The 12,892-nt window shown below is 39.9% G+C and overlaps 1 protein-coding gene across 2 annotated transcripts in view; it reads right to left on the bottom strand.

Moving 5' to 3' along the window:
* LOC131401018 (structural maintenance of chromosomes protein 1A) overlaps positions 1 to 12,892 on the bottom strand; it is a 37,888-nt gene that overhangs the window by 4,903 nt on the left and 20,093 nt on the right. The window lies entirely within an intron of this gene.

The raw sequence follows: 12,892 nt of genomic DNA, 5'->3' as shown, positions 1-12,892 counted from the left end.
TATTCCTACCATCCCTGGAAATTACAGGCTGATGCTGCTTTCTCATCTCTAGCCCTTCCCCTGGCCCTGTCAGTCTGTCCACCTCTCTCTGGCTCTAAGCCCAAGCCACGAGCCAGCACCATCCCAGGGGCACCTAGAGGCTCCCACATGGGCTGGTCTGGATTCCACAATGAATAAGGCAACTCACGTTTTCTGCTCAGGTCACTACATCTGAGCAAATTCCACTTGAGTTTGGTTTTAGGTCTTATGGATATTGCAATGCATGTCTAGGCTTGTGCCTTTCTGCCACTTTTAGTCAATAAAGGTTTATTGAATGCCTTCCAAGTGCCAGGCACTGGAGCCCTCGTAGCCTGTGAGCCATGGTTCCTGTGCTCACAGAGCTCAGAGACTAACAGAGGAATCCATATAAGTAAACAATCAGAACACTGCACGGTAGATACCAAAACGATGATAAACAGTGTTGGGTGAGCACACAAGAAGTGCACCTAACTCAGACTCTGGGGCTAGGGAAGGATTCCAGGAATATGTTGAAGCTCAGGCCTACAGGATGAATGGTAAGGACAGAGAGAAGGAACAGTCTTCCATGCAGACAAGAGCATCACATGCAGTACGAGGGGTTTGCTCATGGTTCATTCAAGAAATTCAAAGCAATTCAAAAGATTAATAAACTTTAATAAACTTCAAAAGCCAAAAGAAAAAGGCAATTCAATATGGCAATAGTAGCAATTATGTGTGCGTGCAACATGCGTGTGTGCTGAGGAAAGAGACAAGGCTGGAGGCATAGGCGGAAGCCTGATGATGAAGGGTCTTTTAGGCCTTGTAAGAGGTTTGGACTTTACCCTGAGGGAGGTGAGGTACCGCTGAATGACTTCAAGTACAGGAAGAACATGAATATACACGCATTTTAGAAAAGCCCTTCTGAAGATCTCTACACACTGCTATGGAGTGGTCTCCAGGGTATGTCATTGGTAAAATATGAAAGGTACACACTAGGATGCTATCTTTTATCTAAGAGAGGGAATATGAATATATTTGTGTTTTAAAAGTACAACAGCAAAAAAGGGATAATCCAAAAACTAATTACCGAGTGGGGGCCTGGGGGCCCGCTCCCATGCAGAAGGCAGGTTACGCGTTCTGGTTACGCATGGAGGAAGCTAAACTCCTCTTCACGTACCTTGTATTATACTTTTGTTTTTAGAACCAGATGAAGATTTTACATAATTATAAAACAAAATTAAATCAAAATGTGAAAACCACTGGGTAGAAAATTGTTAGGGAACGAGATATTCACAAGATGCCCAAGAGTTACCCTGAAGATTACTTACTACTTACAAAGGTAAAATTGTATGTTTAGCGTTGAGAGATCTGGCAATTGATACCTTAACTGAGGATCAAACTTAGCATCATGAATGGCGGGGCATCCTGACATCATGTGCCTCCTGGCGTGATGCAATACAGAGTACAGAGCATCACCAATGAAATGTTCTTGCCAAAAAATTACTTAACCCAAATCCATCAAACTAGATCCAAACTCCGGACTAAATCAAACTTCCAATTTATAGGAAATACACAAGGTCAGGAAGAATAAGTTAATTAATAATGAAAGGAAACTAACATATCCATTCTTCAAGACAACATGTAGACTCTTCAAAAGATCAATGTCATGAAAAAAGGTGAGGGGACTGTTCCGCATTAAAAGAAACTAAAGAGACAGAACAACCAAAAGCAATACATGAATCTTAATTGGATCATAGTTAAAAACAAACAAACAAACAACTACAAAAGACACTTTAGGAACAACTAGGCAAATTTGAATATGGGCAGGATATTAGATATGAAATTATTATTAATCTTCTTAGGTGTAATCTGGAGTTGTGGTTATGGAGGAGAATCTCTTGTTCTTAGCATGCTGAAGTATTTAGAGTTGAAGTTTGCAACTTCCTTCAAATGGTTCAGCAAAAACAAGAAAAGTGTGTAGTCCAGAGGGAAGGAATCAAGAGAGATGAGAGAGAAAGCAAATTGGAAAAATATCCATTGATGAATCTAAGGTGAAAGGCATATGGGAGTTCACTGTACTATTCTTTCAAGTTTCTTGTAGGTTTGAAAATTTTCAAAATTAAAGTTGGAAAAAATAAATCAAAATGCCAAAAAAAGCAATCTCTTAAAACCTGAAACTAAACAAAGAAACCTGACTATATATTAAGCTGGTTAAACACGCAGAGAATTCTTTCAAATTACTTAAAACATAGGAAAATGACTGTACATGCCCAATGAGCCATTAGCTTAACAACAAAAAGAACCTCAAAGAAATCTTAAACAGCATTCAATAATCAAATTGTTACTAATAATATCTTATTGTGATTTTCAAACTATTATATACAGAATAGGATAAAGTAAATATGTTATTACGTTAGTGTTGCTAGGAACCAAGATTTTTAGCATGAATAACTGGAGACTCAAACATAAAATTAATGATGTTAAACTGTGAAAATTTCAATTTCAATTGGAAGTATCAATAAGAACTCATGAGATACATTTTTCCTTCAAAATAAAAAATGCAGGGGCCAGCATGGTGGCATAGTGGTTGAGTGCGCACACTCTGCTTTGGAGGCCCAGGGTTTGCAGGTTCGGATCCCAGGCGCGGACCTACACACCACTCATCAAGTCATGCTGTGGCGGTGTCCCATATACAAAATAGAGGAAGACTGGCACAGATGTTAGCTCAGGGCCAATCTTCCTCACCAAAAAAACAACTAAATAAAAAATAAAAATAAAAAATGTACTTCATAGCCTAGTCTACTGAAAAGTTCTAGAAGCACAGAGCAGCCCAGCAGTCATGAGCACACCAGTGTCCAGATGGTAGTCGCTAAATAATAGCATTTCCCATTAAAAGAAGTCAGAGCTTCTCAGAGAAATGGCTAATTCCAGGTCTGGGGAGGGAAATGTGGAGGATGAGCCTGGACATACCAGAAAGCAAGGAAGATATCAAAGGCTACGAAAGTTGTGTCAAAATGATTCAGAAGCCAACTTGAATGAGTTCCCACTGGCCAGAGATGCGAAAACTTGATCAATAAGAAGAAGAATAACCATAACAGAGTACAATACAACAAATGTGTTTAAATCTGTAAGTTCATAGTGAAAACAACTCAGTGGACAAATCTTGAGAATGCCAAAGAACGAACTCATTATTTTATAAACTGGTAAATAAAGGGAAAGAATCAAGGATATATATCCTGCCTTTCCTATACAAACTGTACCTCAGGGTAAACAAATAACTGATGAAAGGAAATCTCTGTTTACAGTATTTTAGCTAATAAACGAAGAAGAAATGATAGAATAAGAAGACCATCATTTTGCAACCCCTGCAAATTAACGGATCTAGGCAATGATCACCATGGCTGCAAACTGCACAAAAAGAGCCACAACCAGACACTATAACCCTCCTGATGGAAGTAACAATGCCACTTATGAAGCAGCCTTATTCTTTTTTTCTTTTTTTGTGAGGAAGATCAGCCCTGAGCTAACATCCATGCTAATCCTCCTCTTTTTGCTGAGGAAGACTGGCTCTGAGCTAACATCTATTGTCCATCCTCCTCCCTTTTTTCCCCCTGCCAAAGCCCCGGTAGATAGTTCTATGTCATAGTTGCACATCCTTCTAGTTGCTGTATGTGGGACGCGGCCTCAGCATGGCCTGACAAGCGGTGCGTCGGTGCGCGCCCAGGATCTGAACCCGGGCCGCCAGTAGTGGAGCACGTGCACTTAACCGCTAAGCCACGGGGCCGGCCCTATGAAGCAGCCTCGACCAAAACAAACCCCAAAACTTGAATCTAATCAAACCTCTAGATAAGAGCTGTCCAATAGGGGAGCCACTAGCCATGTATGACTGTTGAGCATGAAAAATGCAGCTAGTGTGACTGAGGAACTAGTTTTAATTTTACTGAACTTTGGTTAATTTAACTTTAAAAACTGATAATTCAGTTACTGGAAAACTTTTAAGTACCTTTGGCACAACTTGGGTATGTGCTTCTCCTTTTTCAATTGTAAATTTTAGGATATCTAAATGCAGATCAAGTATTTCTGAGGAATTTAGCAGCAAATTGAGATGTGCTATAAGCATAAAATATATACTGGATTTTGAAGACAGTACAAAAAGAGATTGTCAAATATCTCATCAATAATTTTTATATTGTTCACATACTGAACAACTCTTTTGGATATACTGGGTTAAACAAAATACAGTACTAAAATTAATTTCACCTTTTTAAAATTACACATGTGGATCACATTATATCTCTATCGAACAGCACTGATCTGCATCTAACTACCCACTTACAGGAACTACGGAGGATAGCAGAACTTTTTTTTTTGCTGTGTTCTGGGGGAACATTTTAAAAGTCATGGGATAGAATCAACGAAGTACAGAATGTAGAAAATCCTTCAGGAGAAATGAGCCAATTTTTTCAACAACAAAAAAATATTGCAAAGAAAAATAAAAACAGATGGAGGGGGATCTTATACATTAAATGGGACTCAAGAAACACATCAACCAATCACTATACCAATCATTCATCTATCTATTATCTATCTATCATCTTATTTGATTGGCTCCCAATTCAAGCAAGCAAACTGTGAGAGTGTGTGTGTATGATAATCAGGGAAATGTGAATACTAATCATAATATTAATATCAAGGAATTATTATATAATACATAATAATATAAAATCCCAATATTAAGGAATTATTGCTTTTTGGTATGAAAATGGGTTCTACATATTTTTAAGAATTATCTCTTTTAGAGTTACATTCTGAAATATTTACAAGTGAAATGACATGATGTCCACAATTTATTTTTTTCTTTTTCCTCCCTAAAGCCCCAGTACATAGTTGTATATTCTAGGTGTAGGTCCTTCTAGTTCTTCTATGTGAGCCACCGCCACAGCATGGCTACTGAGAGACGAGTGGTGTGGTTCTGCGCCTGGCAACCAAACCCAGGTCACCGAAGTGGAGCATGCTGAACTTTTTTTACCCACTAGGCCATCAGGGCTAGCTCCACAATTTATTTTTAAATAACCTGGGGGTAGGGAGGGAGGATGGAGTACATGGGGGTGCACATGAAACAAGTTTGGCCATGAGTTGATAACTGTTAAAACTGAAGATGGCTACATGAAGTGTAACACTGCATTGTACAACAGTATAATAGCATTGTACTATTCTACTTTTGCATATGAAATTTTCCATAATAAAAATTTAAAAATAAGAATAACAAAAATCAACTTGAAGTGGCTCCCACTGGCCAAAGATGGGACAATTTGAACATCAAAAAGAAAAATTATTCCAACAGAATGAAACATATCAAAATATATTTAAACACAAGTTTATAGTAAATACAAATTAAAACCTCACTGGTCACCTTTAAGGGTTACAAGGGCAACCAACTCATTCTGAAAGCTGGTAAATAAAGGAAAAGAATTAAGTATTTATCCTACCTTTTCTGTACAAACTGTAGTTCAAGGGAACTAAATAGTTGATGTGAGAAAGTTCTTTTTAGAAATCCAATTAATAAATGGAGGAGGAATGAAAGTATCAGAAAATTACCATTTTGCAATCCTTAATGGATCTAAGGCAATAATCATTAACAGCTCCTAAAACCAACTCATGAAAGGCTGATAGGGAAGTTTATAAAAATTAATGGGGCTGGGCAGCAAAGTCAAGATGGTGGCGTAGGCAGACTATGAACTCACCTCCTCCCACGGACACAGCCAATTTACAACTACTCTTGGAAAAATTACCCCTGAGAGGGAACTTAAAACTGGATAAGAGGAACTCCTGCAACAAATGACAATCCTAATTGAGGTAGAAGAGGCAGAAATTCCCTTCTCGAGGGAAAAAACGCCACCTTCACAAGCCGCAATGCTTCACGGCTGCCTGGGAGCAACCCAAAGGTACACAGCTTTACCTGGGGGAGTGGGGGACCTGAGCCGGGGAGCGTTCCTGCTATAGGCATTTTTTGGACCCAGCACAACTGAGACGAGTGGCATAATATCTGACTTTCCTTGCTACTAACAACATTGGGGAACACCCCCAGAAAAGCTAGTTCACAAAGAAATTAAAGCCAACTCTTCAAGGGCCCACACAAATTCACCCATTTCAGAAAGCAACCTAAAATCACCACAATGAAAGGTGCACAGTCCTTTGGTGAAAAGAGACTCACCTAATAGGCTCTGAGTGCATCCTGGTAAGAGGTGAGACCTCACAAGGGACTGGGACATTGGTGGCGGCCACTGTTGTGGCCTGGTGTGGGCCTGCTGACACAGACGCTGGCAGACGCCACTGGAGTTCTTCCCACTAGAGCACCAACTTAATCCAGCTCAGCCAGGGCAGGCAGCCCACCCTAGGGACTGGCCCCACCCAACAACAAGCCCTTGGGCAACCTGTGGGCCTGGGTTCTCTGTAGCCTGGGGGGTGGGTCTACCTCTGCGGGGCAGGGCATGCACAAGGAGTGGGTGGAGAGTGTGGGGCTTCGGTGGAATCTGTGGGGCTCCTGCCTTGGAGAGAGTGGGTCCACTTCAGGAGGCCAGGGGTTACGCACATGGGGCAGGACTGTGTTGACTGTGTGTGTGGACCTGTGTGTGGTGGGGCTTGCCAGCTGCAGAGGACTTGTACTTCTCAAAGAGCCACATAAGAGTTTGGTCCCACCTTTCAAAGTGTGAAACAAGTGGGTGCTCCTGTGCCTGAGGCCAGCCCCACCAAGCTGCAACCCTCAGAGAGCCGACAAGAGACTTCAAGTCCAGAGGCTTATAGCAATTGTAAGGCCCTGAGCCTAACAACCAGCCACGCTGGGGGCCTACTCACTTAATAGAAATACTGCAACAGGAATGTGCTATTAGGCCTTGCAGCCAACTGTGCTGGGGCTCCTCACACCTGATAAAGAGACTGAAGGGCCCACAACAACTACAAGCAGCTGAGCATTACAACACCTAGCCAGGAGTACAGCTCTGCCTCCCTGGGCACCTACGGGAAGAGCCACCATGCCACAACAGAAGGACGCGTAGCCCACACAGGGGTCACTCCTGGAACATTCGGAACTGGTGACGAGAGGGAAGCACACCACTGGGCCTCATAAGGTATCACTTACATAAGGTCACCTCTCCAAGATCAGGAGCCGTAGCTGACCTAGCTAATAGAGAGACACAAGCACAGGGAAAGAGGAAAGATAAGGAGGCAAAGGAAGACGTTCCAAGTAAGGGAACAGGACAAAACCACAGAAAAGAAATTAAAGGAAACAGAAATGAGCAACCTATGTGACAGAGAGTTCAAACAAAGAGTGTTAAGGATGCTCACTGATCTTGGCAGAAGAACGAATGAACTCAGTGAGAACGTCAACAAAGAAATGGAAGATATAAAAAAGAACCAATCAGAAATAAAAAATTCACTAGAGGGACTCAAAAGCAGAGTAGAGGATACAGAAGAACAGATCAGCGAGCTGGACAAAAGACTAGAGGAAATCACCCAAGCTGAACAGACAAAAGAAAAAAGAATTAAAAAGAGTGAGGACAGTCTAAGGGACCTCTGGAACAACATCAAGCACACTAACATCCATATTATAGGTCTCCCGGAAGGAGAAGAGAAAGACAAAAGGGGCAGAGAATCTATTTGAAGAAATAATAGCTGAAAACTTCCCTAACCTAAGGAAGGAAACAGACATGCAGGTACAGGAAACACAGACAGCACCAAACAAGATAAACCCAGAGGCCCACACCAAGACACATCATAATTAAAATGTCCAGAATTAAAGATAAAGAGAGACTCCTAAAAGCCACAAGAGAAAGACAAGTTACATACAAAGGAAACTCCATGAGGCTATCAGCTGACTTCTCAGCAGAAACCTTACAGGCTAGAAAAGAGTAGCATGATATATTGAAAGTGCTGAAAAGAAAAAACCTACAGCCAAGAATACTCTACCTGACAAGGTTATCATTCAAAAAGGAAAGGAGAGATAAAAAGTTTCCCAGACAAGCAAAAATTAAAGGAGTTTGTCACCAGGACTAGTACTACAAGAAATGCAAAAGGGACTTATTTAAGGGGGAAAGAGAAGACCACAAATAGCAAAAATTATCTGTTTCCAAGATGAGGCGTTACTGGATACAAAGGCACAAAAAAGAGGTTAGATGTGATATCAAAAAACATAAAATGTGGGAGGAAGGGAGTTGAAGAGTAGAGCTTTCATATAGAAGTCAAACTAAAGAGACCATCAACCTAATATAGATCACTATATACGTAGGTTACTGTATGTGAACCCCATGGTAATCACAAACCAGAAGCCTATAATAAATACACAAAAAACTAAGAGAAAGGAACTCATAACACTAAAGAAAGCCATCAAACCACAAGGGAAGAGAGCAAGAGAAGAAGAAAGGAACAGAGAAGAACTACCAAAACACTGAGAAAAAAAGTTAAAAAATGGCAGTAAGTACATACTTATCAATAGCTACTTTAAACCTCAATGGACTAAATGCTCCAATTAAAAGGCATAGGGTGGCTGACTGGATAAAAAAAAAAAAGACCCATTTATACGCTGCATATAAGAAACACATTTCAGACCTAAAGACAACTCATAAACTGAAAGTGAAGGAATGGAAAAAGATACTCCACGCAAACGGCAATGAAAAGAAAGCTGGGGTAGCAACACTCAGACAAAATAGACTTTAAAACAAAAACTGTAACAAGAGACAAAGAAGAGCACTACATAATGATCAAGGGAACAATCCAGCAAGAGGATATAACACTTGTAAATATCTATGCACCCAACGCAGGAGCAGCTAAATATATGAAGCAATTATTAACAGACATAAAAGGAGAAATAGACAGTAACACAATAATAGTAGGGGACTTTAACACTCCACTTACACCAATAGATAGATCATCCAAACAGAAGATCAATAAGGAAACATTGGCCTTAAATGACACACTAGAACAGATGAACCTAGTAGATATATACAGAACATTTCATCCAAAAACCGAAGATTACATTCTTTTCAAATGCACATGGAACATTCTCCAGGACGGATCACATATTAGGCCACAAAACAGATGACATGATTTTATACATATGATTTTATATATAGAAAACCCTAAATAATCCACCAAAAAACTTTTAGAAGTAATAAACGAATATGGTAAAGTTGCAGGATACAAAATCAACATACAAAAATCAGTTGCATTTCTATACACTAACAACGAAGTATCAGAAAGAGAAATTAAGAATACACTCCCATTTACAATTGCAACAAAAAGAATAAAAACCTAGGAATAAACTTAACCAAAGAGGTGAAAGATCTGTATGCTGAAAACTATAAAAAATTGTTGAAAGAAATTTTAGAAGACACAAAGAGGGGCCAGGCCAGTGGTGCAAGCGGTTAAGTGCGCATGCTCCGCCGTGGCGGCCCGGGGTTCACCGGTTCGGATCCCGGGTGCGCACTGACGTACTGCTTGTCAAGCCATGCTGTGGTGGCGTCCCATATAAAGTGGAGGAAGATGGGCATGGATGTTAGTCCAGGGTCAGTCTTCCTCAGCAAAAAGAGGAGGATTGGCAGATGTTAGGTAAGGGCCGATCCTCCTCACAAAAAAAAAAAGAAGACACAAAGAAATGGAAAGATATTCCGTGCTCTTGGATTGGAAGAATTAACATAGTTAAGATGTCCATACTTCCTAAAGCAATCTATACATTCAATGCAATCCCTATCAAAGTTCCAACAACAGTTTTCACATAAATAGAACAAAGAATCCTAAAATTTACATGAACAACAAAAGACCCCGAAGAGCCAAAGGAATCCTGAGAAAAAAGAACAAAGCTGGAGATATCACACTCCCTGACTTCACAATATACTAGAAAGCTATAGTAACCAACACAGCATGGTACTGGCACAAACACAGACACACAGATCAATGGAATAGAATCGATAGCCCAGAAATAAACCCACACATGTATGGACAGCTAATTTTTGACAAAGGAGCTAAGAACATACAATGGAGAAAGCAAAGTCTCTTCAACAAATGGTGCTGGGAAAACTCGACAGCCACATGCAAAAAATGAAAGTAGACCATTATCTTACACCATACACAAAAATTAACTCAAAATGGATTAAAAATCTGAATAAGACCTGAAACCATGAAACTTCTAGAAGAAAACATAGGCAGTATGCTCCTCGACATTGGTCTTAGTAACATATTTCCAAGCACCATGTCTGACCAGGCAAGAGAAACAACAGAAAAATTAAACAAATGGGACTACATCAAAGTGAAAACCTTCTGCACAGCAAAGGAAACCATCAACAAAACGAAAAGACAACCTAACAGTTGGGAGAAGATATTTGCAAACCATACATCTGATAAGGGGTTAATCTCCAAAATACATAAAGAACTCATACATCTCAACAACAAAAAACTAACAACCCAATTAAAAAATGGGCAAAAGACATCAACAGACATTTCTCCAAAGAAGATATACAGATGATCAACAGGCACATGAAAAGACGTTCAACATCATTAACTATCAGGGGAATGCAAATCAAAACTACAATGAGATATCACCTCACACCCGGCAGAATGCCTATAATTAACAAGACAGGAAACAACAAGTGTTGGCGAGGATGTAGAGAGAGGGGAACTCTCATACGCTGCTGGTGGGAGTGCAAACTGGTGCAGTCACTATGGAAAACAGTATGGAGATTCCTCAAAAAATTAAGGATAGAACTACCATATGATCCAGCTATTCCACTGCTGGGTATTTATCCAAAGAACATGAAAACATGAATGTGTAAAGACACATGCACCCCTGTGTTCATTGCAGCATTATTCACAAGAGCCAAGACTTGGAAGCAACCTAAGTGCTCATTATGGGACGAATGGATAAAGAAGATGTGGTATATATACACAATGGAATACTACTCAGCCATAAGAAACGATGAAATCCAGCCATTTGTGACAACATGGATGGACACTGAGGGTATTATGCAAAGTGAAATCAGTCAGAGGGAGAAGGTCAAATACCATATGATCTCACTCATAAGTAGAAGATAAAAACAACAAACAAACACATAGAGACACAGATTGGATTGGTGGTTACTAGAGGGGAAGAGGGGAGGGAAGAGGGTGAAAGGGATGATTACGTACATGTGTGTGGTGATGGACTGTAATTAGTATTTGGGTGGTGAACATGAGAACATGATGTAATCCATGCAGAAATAGAAGTATAATGATGTACACCTGAAATTTATACAATGTTATAAACCAATGTTACCACAATAAAAAAAAAAAGAAATGGATTACAACAAGCATACTAAAAAAAATTAAAAAGAGCAAAAGAAAAAACAAGTTTATGGGGCTAACAACAGCTGAACCTAGTGATCATGATTTCCTTTTTTTATCTTTTTATTATGTAAATTTTCAAACATACACCAAAATGCAGAGAATAATACAATAAACCCCCATGTACCCCATACCCAGCTTCAATAATTGTCAACTCGTGGCTAATACTCCGCCATCTATACCCAATTCCTTTCTATATCCAATTACTTCAAAGCAAATCTCAGACATATCATTTCATCCATAAATACTTCAGTATGTATCTCTAATCAGGGTTTTTGGATCTCGGCACTATTGACACTTTCAGCCAGAAGACTCGTTGGTGTGGGGGCTATCCTTTGTGTACTGTAGGATGTTTAGCAGCATGATGCTCACCAGAAGCCAGTAGTAATCTCTGCCCTAGTTGTGACATGTTCATGTGACAAGTGTCTCCAGACATCATCAAATATCCCCAGGGGAGGCAAAATCCACCCCATCCCCCATTGAGAATCACTGCTGTAAAAGACAAGGACATTTAAAAATAAAACCACAATACCATTATCTCACCTAAAAATATTAACAGCAATTCCTGAACATCATAAATGATCTGGTCAGTGTTCAAATCATCCTGATTATTTTATAAAAAATTTTTTTACAGGTTTTCCAAAGCAGGTTCCAAATAAGGTGCATATAATGCAATTGGTTGATATGTCTCAAGTCTCATTTAATCTATCTAAGTACCCCTTCCTCTCTTTTCGTTGCAATGGATTTAAGGGAGGGCCACACATTCCAACTGGTTGATTTGTCTCTTATAGTCTATAAAAGCTCTCCCTCTCTGTTTATTTTCTTTCTTCCATTTATGGAAGAGACCAGGTCTTTTGTGCTTTAGAGTTCCCCACAGTCTGGATTTAGCTAACTGCATCCCTGTGCTTTTATTTAATATGCTCCTCTGGCACCCGTGTTTCTTATAACTGGTGGATGTAGAAACTTGATCAGATCCATGTTTGAGTTTTTGGCAAGAATACGTCTCAGGTAATGTTGAACACTCATCAATTTCAACATCACAGAGAAAGAGAGAACTGACATTCAGTGCCTACTGATGCGATGCAAAAGCAAGTTCACAAGTACACAGCACCAACTATGATATATTCTTGCCAAAAATAAAAAATGAACCCAAATCCAATCAAACTCTAGATTAACTACCAGTTTATGGGAAATACAGGGATGGAACATGTTAAATAACATCATGGGACATAATCAGCCAAACTCAGAACGGAGAAAATTGTATAGGACCAACGACCCAGTTTCTTCCATAAACAGGAAGAAAAAAATAAAAGGGGAGGCAGGCCTGACGGCCTAGTGGTTCAAGTTTGGTTTGCTCTGCTTTGGCGGCCTAGGTTCAGTTCCTGGGCACAGAACCACACCACTCGTCTGTCAGCAGCTGTGCTGTGGCGGCAGCTCACATAGAAGAACTAGAAGGACCTACAACTAGAGTATACAACTATGTACTGGGGCCTTGGGGAAGAAAACACAAAAAAAGAGAGGAAGA

The sequence above is a fragment of the Diceros bicornis genome, chromosome X, assembly GCF_020826845.1.
Source record: "Diceros bicornis minor isolate mBicDic1 chromosome X, mDicBic1.mat.cur, whole genome shotgun sequence".
NCBI classification, from domain to species: domain Eukaryota; kingdom Metazoa; phylum Chordata; class Mammalia; order Perissodactyla; family Rhinocerotidae; genus Diceros; species Diceros bicornis.
This window is presented reverse-complemented; position numbering and strand designations above follow the sequence as displayed.